Genomic DNA, 13,024 nt, shown 5'->3' with positions numbered 1-13,024 from the left:
GTTACCGGCAAGTCTCTTTACTCGTTCTGTAATACATCATCCCGCAACTAACTCATTAGTTGCAATGCTTGCAAGGTTTAAGTGATGTGCATTACCGAGAGGGCCCAGAGATACCTCTCCGACAATCGGAGTGACAAATCCTAATCTCGAAATACGCCAACCCAACATGTACCTTTAGAGACACCTGTAGAGCTCCTTTATAATCACCCAGTTACGTTGTGACGTTTGGTAGCACACAAAGTGTTCCTCTGGCAAATGGGAGTTGCAAAATCTCATAGTCATAGGAACATGTATAAGTCATGAAGAAAGCAATAGCAACATACTAAACGATCGGGTGCTAAGCTAATGGAATGGGTCATGTCAATCAAATCATTCAACTAATGATGTGATCCTGTTAATCAAATGACAACTCTTTGTCCATGGTTAGGAAACATAACCATCTTTGATTAACAAGCTAGTCTAGTAGAGGCATACTAGTGACACTCTGTTTGTCTATGTATTCACACATGTATCATGTTTCCGGTTTAATACAATTCTAGCATGAATAATAAACTTTTATCATGATATATAAGGAAATAAATAACTTTATTATTGCCTCTAGGGCATATTTCCTTCAGTCCCCCACTTGCACTAGAGTCAATAATCTAGATTACACAGTAATGATTCTAACATCCATGGAGCCTTGGTGCTGATCATGTTTTGCTCGTGGAAGAGGCTTAGTCAACGGGTCTGCAACATTCAGATCCGTATGTATCTAGCAAATCTCTATGTCTCCCACCTGGACTAGATCCCGGATGGAATTGAAGCGTCTCTTGATGTGCTTGGTTCTCTTGTGAAATCTGGATTCCTTCGCCAAGGCAATTGCACCGGGATTGTCACAAAAGATTTTCATTGGACCCGATGCACTAGGTACGACACCTAGATCGGATATGAACTCCTTCATCTAGACTCCTTCATTTGCTGCTTCCGAAGCAGCTATGTATTCTGCTTCACATGTAGATCCCGCCACGACGCTTTGTTTAGAACCGCACCAACTGACAGCTCCACCGTTTAATGTAAACACGTATCCGGTTTGCGATTTAGAATCGTCTGGATCAGTGTCAAAGCTTGCATCAATGTAATCGTTTACGATGAGCTCTTTGTCACTTCCATATATGAGAAACATATCCTTAGTCCTTTTCAGGTACTTCAGGATGTTCTTGACCGCTGTCCAGTGATCCACTCCTGGATTACTTTGGTACCTCCCTGCTAGACTTATAGCAAGGCACACATCAGGCCTGGTACACAGCATTGCATACATGATAGAGCCTATGGCTGAAGCATAGGGAACATCTTTCATTTTCTCTCTATCTTCTGTAGTGGTCGGGCATTGAGTCTGACTCAACTTCACACCTTGTAACACAGGCAAGTTCCCTTTCTTTGCTTGATCCATTTTGAACTTCTTCAAAATCTTGTCAAGGTATGTGCTTTGTGAAAGTCCAATTAAACGTCTTGATCTATCTCTATAGATCTTTATGCCTAATATGTAAGCAGCTTCACCGAGGTCTTTCATTGAAAAACTCTTATTCAAGTATCCCTTTATGCTATCCAGAAATTCTATATCATTTCCGATCAGTAATATGTCATCCACATATAATATCAGAAATACTACAGAGCTCCCACTCACTTTCTTGTAAATATAGGCTTCTCCAAAAGTCTGTATAAAACCAAATGCTTTGATCACACTATCAAAGCGTTTATTCCAACTCCGAGAGGCTTGCACCAGTCCATAAATGGATCGCTGGAGCTTGCACACTTTGTTAGCTCCCTTTGGATCGACAAAACCTTCCGGTTGCATCATATACAACTCTTCTTCCAGAAATCCATTCAGGAATGCAGTTTTGACATCCATCTGCCAAATTTCATAATCATAAAATGCGGCAATTGCTAACATGATTCGGACAAACTTAAGCATCGCTACGGGTGAGAAGGTCTCATCGTAGTCAATCCCTTGAACTTGCCGAAACCCTTTTGCGACAAGTCAAACTTTGTAGACAGTAATGTTACCGTCGGCGTCAGTCTTCTTCTTGAAGATCCATTTATTCTCAATTGCTTGCCGATCATTGGGCAAGTCAACCAAAGTCCACACTTTGTTCTCATACATGGATCCCATCTTAGATTTCATGGCTTCAAGCCATTTTGCGGAATCTGGGCTCACCATCGCTTCTTCATAGTTCGTAGGTTCATCATGATCTAGTAGCATGATTTCCAGAATAGGATTACCGTACCACTCTAGTGCGGATCTTACTCTGGTTGATCTACGAGGTTCAGTAGTATCTTGTTCTGAAATTTCATGATCATTATCATTAGCTTCCTCACTAATTGGTGTAGGTGTCACAGAAACAGTTTTCTGTGATGCACTACTTTCCAATAAGGGAGCAGGTACAGTTACCTCGTCAAGTTCTACTTTCCTCCCACTCACTTCTTTTGAGAGAAACTCCTTCTCTAGAAAGTTTTCCGAACTTAGCAACAAAACTCTTGCCTTCGGATCTGTGATAGAAGGTGTATCCAATAGTCTCCTTTGGATATCCTATGAAGACACATTTCTCCGATTTGGGTTCGAGCTTATCAGGTTGAAGCTTTTTCACATAAGCATCGCAGCCCCAAACTTTCAGAAACGACAACTTTGGTTTCTTGCCAAACCATAGTTCATAAGGCGTCGTCTCAACGGATTTTGATGGTGCCTATCTAACGTGAATGCGTCCGTCTCCAAAGCATAACCCCAAAACGATAGCGGTAAATCAGTAAGAGACATCATAGATCGCACCATATCTAGTAAAGTACGATTACGACGTTCGGACACACCATTACGCTGTGGTGTTCCGGGTGGCGTGAGTTGCGAAACTATTCCGCATTGTTTCAAATGTACACCAAACTTTATTTTCTTGTTACGATGATTTTCAACTTCACTCTGAAATTCTTTGAACTTTTCAAATGTCTCAGACTTATGTTTCATTAAGTAGATATACCCATATCTGCTTAAGTCATCTGTGAAGGTGAGAAAATAACGATATCCGCCATGAGCCTCAATATTCATCGGACCACATACATCTGTATGTATGATTTCCAACAAATCTGTTGCTCTCTCCATAGTACCGGAGAACGACGTTTTAGTCATCTTGCCCATGAGGCACGGTTCGCAAGTACCAAGTGATTCATAATCAAGTGGTTCCAAAAGTCCATCAGTATGGAGTTTCTTCATGCGCTTTACACCGATATGACCCAAACGGCAGTGCCACAAATAAGTTTCACTATCATTATCAACTCTGCATCTTTTGGCTTCAATATTATGAATATGTGTGTTACTACTATCGAGATTCAATAAGAATAGACCACTCTTCAAGGGTGCATGACCATAAAAGATATTACTCATATAAATAGAACAACCATTATTCTCTGATTTAAATGAATAACCGTCTCGCATCAAACAAGATCCAGATATAATGTTCATGCTTAACGCTGGCACCAAATAACAATTATTTAGGTCTAATATTAATCCCGAAGGTAGATGTAGAGGTAGCGTGCCGACTGCGATCACATCGACTTTGGAACCGTTTCCCACGCGCATCGTCACCTCGTCCTTAGCCAATCTTCGCTTAATCCTTCGTCCCTGTTTCGAGTTGCAAATATTAGCAACAGAACCATATCAAATACCCAGGTGCTACTGCGAGCATTAGTAGGGTACACATCAATAACATGTATATCACATATACCTTTGTTCACCTTGCCATCCTTCTTATCCGCCAAATACTTGGGGCAGTTCCGCTTCTAGTGACCAGTCTGCTTGCAGTAGAAGCACTTAGTTTCAGGCTTAGGTCCAGACTTGGGTTTCTTCTCTTGGGCAGCAACTTGCTTGCTGTTCTTCTTGAAGTTCCCCTTCTTCTTCCCTTTGCCCCTTTTCTTGAAACTAGTGGTCTTGTTGACCATCAACACTTGATGCTCCTTTTTGATTTCTACCTCCGCAGCTTCCACCATTGCGAAGAGCTCGGGAATAGTCTTATTCATCCCTTTCATATTGTAGTTCATCACGAAGCTCTTGTAGCTTGGTGGCAGTGATTGGAGAATTCTGTCAATGACGCAATCATCTGGAAGATTAACTCCCATTTGAATCAAGTGATTATTATACCCAGACATTTTGAGTATATGCTCACTGACAGAACTGTTCTCCTCCATCTTGCAGCTATAGAACTTATTGGAGACTTCATATCTCTCAATCCGGGCATTTGCTTGAAATATTAACTTCAACTCCTGGAACATCTCATATGCTCCATGACGTTCAAAACGTCGTTGAAGTCCCGGTTCTAAGCCGTAAAGCATGGCACACTGAACTATCGAGTAGTCATCAGCTTTGCTCTGCCAGACGTTCACAACATCTGGTGTTGCTCCAGCAGCAGGCCTGACACCCAGCGGTGCTTCCAGGACGTAATTCTTCTGTGCAGCAATGAGGATAATCCTCAAGTTACGGACCCAGTCCGTGTAATTGCTACCATCATCTTTCAACTTTGCTTTCTCAAGGAACGCATTAAAATTCAACGGAACAACAACACGGGCCATTTATCTACAATCATACATAAACAAGCAAGATACTATCAGGTACTAAGTTCATGATAATTTTAAGTTCAATTAATCATATTACTTAAAGAACTCCCACTTAGATAGACATCCCTCTAATCCTCTAAGTGATTACGTGATCCAAATCAACTAAATCATGTCCGATCATCACGTGAGATGGAGTAGTTTCATTGGTGAACATCACTATGTTGATCATATCTACTATATGATTCACGCTCGACCTTTCGGTCTCCATGTTCCGAGGCCATATCTGTATATGCTTGGCTCGTCAAGTATAACCTGAGTATTCCGCGTGTGCAACTGTTTTGCACCCATTGTATTTGAACGTAGAGCCTATCGCACCCGATCATCACGTGATGTCTTAGCACAAAGAACTTTCACAACGGCGCATACTCAGGGAGAACACTTCTTGATAATTTAGTGAGAGATCATCTTATAATGCTACCATCAATCAAAGCAAGATAAGATGCATAAAAGATAAACATCACATGCAATCAATATAAGTGATATGATATGGCCATCATCATCTTGTGCTTGTGATCTCCATCTCCGAAGCACCGTCATGATCACCATCGTCACCGGCGCGACACCTTGATCTCCATTGTAGCATCGTTGTCGTCTCGCCAATCTTATGCTTCCACGACTATGGCTACCGCTTAGTGATAAAGTAAAGCATTACAGCGCGATTGCATTGCATACAATAAAGCGACAACCATATGGCTCCTGCCAGTTGTCGATAACTCAGTTACAAAACATGATCATCTCATACAATAAAATTTAGCATCATGTCTTGACCATATCACATCACAACATGCCCTGCAAAAACAAGTTAGACGTCCTCTACTTTGTTGTTGCATGTTTTACGTGGCTGCTACGGGCTTAAGCAAGAACCAATCTTACCTACGCATCAAAACCACAACGATAGTTTGTCAAGTTGGTGCTGTTTTAACCTTCGCAAGGACCGAACGTAGCCACACTCGGTTCAACTAAAGTTGGAGAAACTGTCACCCGCAAGCCACCTATGTGCAAAGCACGTCGGGAGAACTGGTCTCGCGTAAGCGTACGCGTAATAACGGTCCGGGCCGCTTCGTCCAACAATACCGCCGAACCAAAGTATGACATGCTGGTAAGCAGTATGACTTATATCGCCCACAACTCACTTGTGTTCTACTCGTGCATATAACATCAACATATAAAACCTAGGCTCGGATGCCACTGTTGGGTTTCCTTGTAATTTCAAAAAATTTCCTACGCACACGCAAGATCATGGTGATGCATAGCAACGAGAGGGGGAGAGTGTGATCTACGTACCCTTGTAGATCGACAACGGAAGCGTTTGGTTGATGTAGTCGTACGTCTCCACGGCCCGACCGATCAAGCACCGAAACTATGGCACCTCCGAGTTCTAGCACACGTTCAGCTCGATGACGATCCCCGGACTCCGATCCAGCAAAGTGTCGGGGAAGAGTTCCGTCAGCACGACGGCATGGTGACGATCTTGATGTACTACTGTCGCAGGGCTTCGCCTAAGCACCGCTACAATATTATCGAGGACTATGGTGGAAGGGGGCACCGCACACGGCTAAGAATATGATCACGTGGATCAACTTGTGTCTCTAAGGGTGCCCCTGCCTCCGTATATAAAGGTTCAAGGGAGGGGGGCCGGCCGGCCAGGAGAGGCGCGCCAGGAGGAGTCCTACTCCCTCTGGGAGTAGAGCAGGACTCCCCCCCTTTCCTAGTTGGAATAGGATTCGTGAGGTGGGAAAAGAGAGAGAGAGAAGGAGGGGGCGCCGCCCCCCTCTCTCCTTGTCCTATTCGGACTAGGGGTGGAGGGGCGCGCGGCCCAGCCCTGGCTGCCTCTTCTCTTCTTCCACTAAGGCCCACTAAGGCCCATATACCTCCCGGGGGGTTCCGGTAACCTCCCGGTACTCCGGTAAAATCCCGATTTCACCCGGAACACTTCCGATATCCAAACATAGGCTTCCAATATATCAATCTTTATGTATCGACCATTTCGAGACTCCTCGTCATGTCCGTGATCACATCCGGGACTCCGAACAACCTTCGGTACATCAAAATGCATAAACTCATAATATAACTGTCATCGTAACCTTAAGCGTGCGGACCCTACGGGTTCGAGAACAATGTAGACATGACCGAGACACGTCTCCGGTCAATAACCAATAGCGGAACCTGGATGCTCATATTGGCTCCTACATATTCTACGAAGATCTTTTATCGGTCAGACCGCATAACAACATACGTTGTTCCCTTTGTCATCGATATGTTACTTGCCCGAGATTCGATCGTCGGTATCCCATACCTAGTTCAATCTCGTTACCGGCAAGTCTCTTTACTCGTTCTGTAATACATCATCCCGCAACTAACTCATTAGTTGCAATGCTTGCAAGGCTTAAGTGATGTGCATTACCGAGAGGGCCCAGAGATACCTCTCCGACAATCGGAGTGACAAATCCTAATCTCGAAATACGCCAACCCAACATGTACCTTTGGAGACACCTGTAGAGCCCCTTTATAATCACCCAGTTACGTTGTGACGTTTGGTAGCACACAAAGTGTTCCTCTGGCAAACGGGAGTTGCATAATCTCATAGTCATAGGAACATGTATAAGTCATGAAGAAAGCAATAGCAACATACTAAACGATCGGGTGCTAAGCTAATGGAATGGGTCATGTCAATCAGATCATTCAACTAATGATGTGATCATGTTAATCAAATGACAACTCTTTGTCCATGGTTAGGAAACATAACCATCTTTGATTAACAAGCTAGTCTAGTAGAGGCATACTAGTGACACTCTGTTTGTCTATGTATTCACACATGTATCATGTTTCCGGTTTAATACAATTCTAGCATGAATAATAAACTTTTATCATGATATATAAGGAAATAAATAACTTTATTATTGCCTCTAGGGCATATTTCCTTCACTCGCGGCACGGCCGGCTCCCACGTTGGCCGACTCCCCGGCCACCCGGCTGGTCCGGCTGCCTGGCGACTATGTGCTCCCGCGCTGCCTTCCGCCGCTCGGCTGCTGCGGACGGCTGCTCGTGCTGGAGGGGGCCGGCTGCCCAAGAGAAAAAGAAACGTGAGGTCGGCTGATGAGAAAGTAAGGAAAAATAAGAGGCCGGCTGTCCAAGTCAACGGCCGACTACCTGTCGTCGGCTTGCTGAAAACAAAATAGAGAAGAAATGGGGGCGGATGAAAAAGAGCTGCCGGCTGTCCAAATAGAGAGAGAGGCCGGCTGTGAAAAAGAGAGAGAGAGAGCAGCCTATACGTCCCGCATCCGGCTGTCAACAACCGGACAAAGAGATGAAGAAAGAAGACAAAGTAGTCGCCAGGAGATCCGGCCCGACTGCTCAGCAGCCGGCCCAAATCACGGGGGCTAAACCCAGCAGGTGCGCTGACACGTCCCCGCGAAGAAGAAGACAAAATAGTCGCCGGGAGATGCGGCCTGACTGCTCAACAGTCAGCCCGAATCTCGGGGGCTACACCCAGCGGGTGCGCTGACGCGCCCCTGCGAGGAAGAAGACAAAGTAGTCGTCGGGAGATCCGGCCCGACTGCTCAGCTGTCGGCCTGAATCTCGGGGGCTACACCCAACGGGTGCGCTGACGCGCCCCCGCGAGGAAGAAAACAAAGTAGTCGCCGGGAGATCCGGCCCGACTGCTCAGCAGTCGACCCGAATGTCGGGGGCTACACCCAGCGGGTGCGCTGATGCGCCCCCGCGAGGAAGAAGACAAAGTAGTTGCCGGGAGATCCGGCCCGACTGCTCAGCAGTCGGCCCGAATCTCGGGGGCTACACCTAGTGGATGTGTTGGCGCGCCCCCACGAAACATTGTAAGAAACAAAAACAAGAGACAAGAGAAGAGTTTTGTCCGGCTGCCAGCAGCCGGCAGAAGAAAAAGGGTGTTGCAAGACGCCTCGCCGCCTGGCCGGTCGAGCCTAACCGGCTGGGACCCCCCTTCGAGTACCCGGAGGCTCGAAGGCTACACCTAGTGGGTGCGCCGACGCGCTTCGCGAGCGCTGAGTCGTGCCGGCAGTCTTCGACGACTGCGACTACATGAAAATCAATGTGAGCTCCTCACCCACATATTTTTTGCATCACGCAAGTACAGATAACCCCGAACGATGCTCGGGGGTTATCTCCGCATTTTTATTACAGTTGCACCACTGTTCGCCCTGGTGCCAGCCAGGGTTGGCCCGGGGGCTGGCCGCTTGGCCTGAGATGTTTTTTTCTTGTAGACGGCTTAGTAGCGTGTGCAGTACCAAATGCCCACTCTCAGTCACAGACCACAGAGCGGCTGTCCGGCTAGCTAGAGTGAACGCTGGAGGCCACCCATGTGAAAAACGTCCGGGAAGAAAAACGGATCGGGCGACCCGGCCGTTTACTTTACAAGTATCTACTCGGTTGAATCTGCTCCCAGACTCTGAGTACTGTACTCTCCACTTCGCGGCCCACTCTCAGCCACAGACCGCAGAGCGGCTGTCCGGCAAGCAAGAGCACAAGCCAAAAAGCGGAGGGGACACGAAAAAGATTAATGGGGCTCGGACGAAACCGAGTCGGCACCCTCCGCATAAAACTTGCAATGCTAAAAGCAAACATTTGATATATCTGCGTGGACTAACTTCGTCTTTTTTGCATGATCATTTCTGTGGGAAACCCCCTCCTGGCTCGCAGGCTCAGAGACTACATTAACACCTGCCAAGGAACCTCCGCCCAACTTTGCCAAGTTGCCCGGAGGCTCGGGGGCAACTGTCAAAGTTATTGGCCACGGATACTCCGAAGATGGCAAGACGATATTTCAAGACATCGGGGCTAGCAAAGCCGCTCAGTCCAATTGTCTGGCCGCTCCTGCCGGCTCCCCATCCGACTGCTCTGCCCAGCCGGCTGCCGGCTGCGCCAACCAGCCGACAGCCGACTGCAGCCCGACCCGACACCGACAAGACACCGACGAGATGACTGTACCTGAGCATTGTTTATATGTCACCCCAGCCATCATGTATAGTGTCACTTGTCCCCTGGCACTATTTATGAAGTGACCCAGGGGACAAGGATGACACCCACCATGCCTTGCCCATGCCACTACTTGGCTTACTCTCTAAGCTAGCTCACACTATAAAAGGAGGCCTTATCCATCCATCCAGGAGGATGGACTCAGACACACACACAAGCAAGCTAGCTAGCAAGCCATCCACACACACGCATGAGCATACACCCATTTAGCTAGAGGCCACGGCCACCACACCACTAGCTAGCTAACTCATTGCTATTACTCTCAGTCCAATACAGCTCCAGGAGCGCTCTGTACTGCTCCACATATACTCAGGCATGCAGGAGTAGGGGTATTATCTCTCTGGAGAGCCCCGAACCTGGGTAAACTAGAGTGTGCTACTCGCATACCCGTCCCCGGATATTCCGGCATCAGTCTTGCCCCCACCATGATAAGCCATCCTTTGGCATATGTCGCACCCAACCCCCGACACAATATGATCGTAGAAGACGAGACCGGAATGTCTGTACGATCAAGGCTTTCAGTTTCAGAGTGAGAATGTTGTTCCTGAGCATAGAGTAGCGGCAACATTTGAGCAGTTCACTCAGTTTAATGAAGACATGCGTGATTGGGAGACTCACGTGCAACTGCAAAATGATTTGGTTGAGCATATGTGGACTCATGTTGGCAACCAATAGATGTATCTTCTTTTATTCGTTTGCAAAACTATGTGAAACATTTTCTTTATTTGGCCTGTAAAACTATACTATTTATTTGGTGGACTATTTTGCTTGTTAAATTTTCATTTCACAATATGTTGAATGCAATGCAAAATTGGGTGGTCAACCGGCCACGCCTGCACATATGGGTCGGCACGTTGGGCGCGTTGCCGACCCATATGAGAAACAGAGCAGACGCCGGGCGGGCGGCAGACCCAAACGGACAAAAAGCGAAAGAAATCGCCGTCCGTTTGGGTCGGCCCGTTGGAGTTGCTCTAAAAACTTAAATGAAATGACTAAAAAAGTAAATAAACGCAGTTAAAAAACATAAAACATATATAGGGATTACGGCCACAAAACGGCCCAGTTTCTCAGTCCACTTAAACAGCCCAGTTTCATAATTAACTTAAAACCAAAATAAAAAAACGCGTCCCGCGCGCTCCTGCCACGCCCGTCGATGGCTTGGCCGTCGCCATCTTCACTGGCCGTCAGTGTCGTCGTCGTTGCCGACGAGGTCGACATTGTCCGGCGGCGTCCACAGGTGGGTCGGCGGCCCGTGGTGCACGGGGGCGGCGGACTGGAAAGTAGGCGGGGCCTGCACCACCTCCTCCCGAGGCGAGTCATCCTGCTCCGGCGACCGCGGCTGCATGGGGCACCAGTTCACGCCCCCCCAGGGCGGCCGCCATCTGCTCAGCGAAGCACGCCCAGCTCCACCCCTGGCCCACCAGGTCAGGGTGGAACGCGGCCACCGGCGGCTCCTCCACCACCTCCTCCTTCGGCACCATCTCCGGCTCGGGGATGGCGACGTCGCCGGCCGCAGAGAGGGCCGTCATCTCCTCGAGGCCCTCCCATTGGCGCTCGTCGTGCGTGTGCATGGAGTCCTCCAGCACACGCGCCATGAGCCGGGCTTCCTCCTCCTCCGTCATGCGAGGAGGTGGGGGTGGCGATGGATATGGCGACGGCGATGGCGTGGGCGTCAGGCCGCGCACCCGCGTACGCCCGCACGCCCGGGGAGCCGCTCGGGGCTCACGTGGCCGTCGCGGCCCCGTCGACGTGCCGGCGAAGAACGACGCCCGCCGCACGTCGTGCTCATCGCGGAGCCAAGTGTCCCACATTGGCGAGTCGCGGGAGTACCTCTCGTCGTAGTAGAGGTCGTCCGAGAGGAGGCGGCGGCGATGCTGGATCTCCTGGCGGCGAGCACGGCCGCTCTGCGGGACGGGCGGGATCGACACACAGTCGGCCGATAGGTGCCAGTTATTGGGGAGGTGGACGTCGCTCCAGGGCAGCGGCGTCCTCGTCTCCCAGTAACGACGACAGATGGCCGCCTCGATGTAGTGTCGATCGCGCGCGCTGACGGCCGTGGGCGCGATGGAGAACGCGGGCGGCGCGGGGGCCCGACGTGGTGGCGATGGACACGCGGGCTGCTCCTTCTTCACCGAGCCGCGGCGGCGTCCCGACGACGAGCCAACTCGCGGTCGTGCTTGCCTTTGTGGCCGTAGTTCCATAGCCCCATGGCTGCGGGCGGCCGGCCGGCGAGCTCGAGGCTAGGGTTTGGGGGTCTGGGGCTGTCGGGTTTCGAGGAGGCCGCGGGACAGTGTGGACGACGACCAGTCCACGGTTCTCATTTAAGAAGGACCGCGACCCCTCGCCTAGGCGGATGACAGGCGGGACCGCCCGCGCGTGCGCATTCATGTGGGCGGGTGGGAGGTAGGTGGCCGCCTGCCACGCGGCCTCGATGCGGACGAGGCGCGCGTCCGTCTGGTGTCTGCCGCGACCCAAACCCGGCGCAAGTTTGCGTTCGGAATGGGTTGGCCCGGACACAAAACGAACCAGATGTGTCCGAGCCGTCGCGCGCTGGGCCGTCTTATTTATTTCTTTTACCCCAAACGAACGGGGCTGGACAGAATAGGCCCGCGTGGTGGAGTTGGCTGAGTACGTACGCACCTACTCTGCCTGTGAACCAACAGCAACAAGTAGCGTAGCGCTCCTGCCCTGCTTCTGCTTGTCCAGTAGCTGTAGGCTCGCAGTACTAGCGGCCAGCCACAAGTGCGACACATGAGTGTACCTACGCTTACACGTACATACTCCCTAGTCCCTAATGCGAACACTGGGGCAACACTGTAACGGTCTCCAGTCCAGTGCTACGGTGCAGTGTACACACGACAGCTGTCCCGTGCCGTGCGGTAATTGTCCAGCTGGACGCTGTCCGCAGATCTCTTACCGTCGAAAGTACTCTTGGGTGGCCAGTAAAAAAAGGAGACATCTGGGAGCCTGTGGCTGTCAGAGCATGGCCGCGTATGAGGAACGTCCCCATGGATGGCCGTCCAATCGACGTAACCCTTTGCCAGATTTTGCCTCACGACGCCCATCCCTCGAATCATGGGTAAAATTCTCCGTTTCTACCTCTCGCGCCGGGCCCTAGCCAGGAGCAGGCGGCAGTGGCTCGCGTCCGTTTGCGCTCGTCACGGATTCGTCTCCACTGTGCGCGCGCTCGGCCGATCGACAGCGACTTGTGGGCGCTGCAGCGTTGGTTTGTGGGCGCTTCGTCCTCTCTCTCTCTCTCTTTCCGTGAGCAGATAATTCCCGTCGTAGTCCTACTAGTGTGTGGATCGATCTCGTGTCGTGTGTGCCCCTGCAGTAAAATGCCCCGGTGGCCCGGTAACTTGGGCCGATCCTCCAG

Source organism: Triticum aestivum, chromosome 2A (genome assembly GCF_018294505.1).
Source record: "Triticum aestivum cultivar Chinese Spring chromosome 2A, IWGSC CS RefSeq v2.1, whole genome shotgun sequence".
NCBI classification, from domain to species: domain Eukaryota; kingdom Viridiplantae; phylum Streptophyta; class Magnoliopsida; order Poales; family Poaceae; genus Triticum; species Triticum aestivum.
This window is presented reverse-complemented; position numbering follows the sequence as displayed.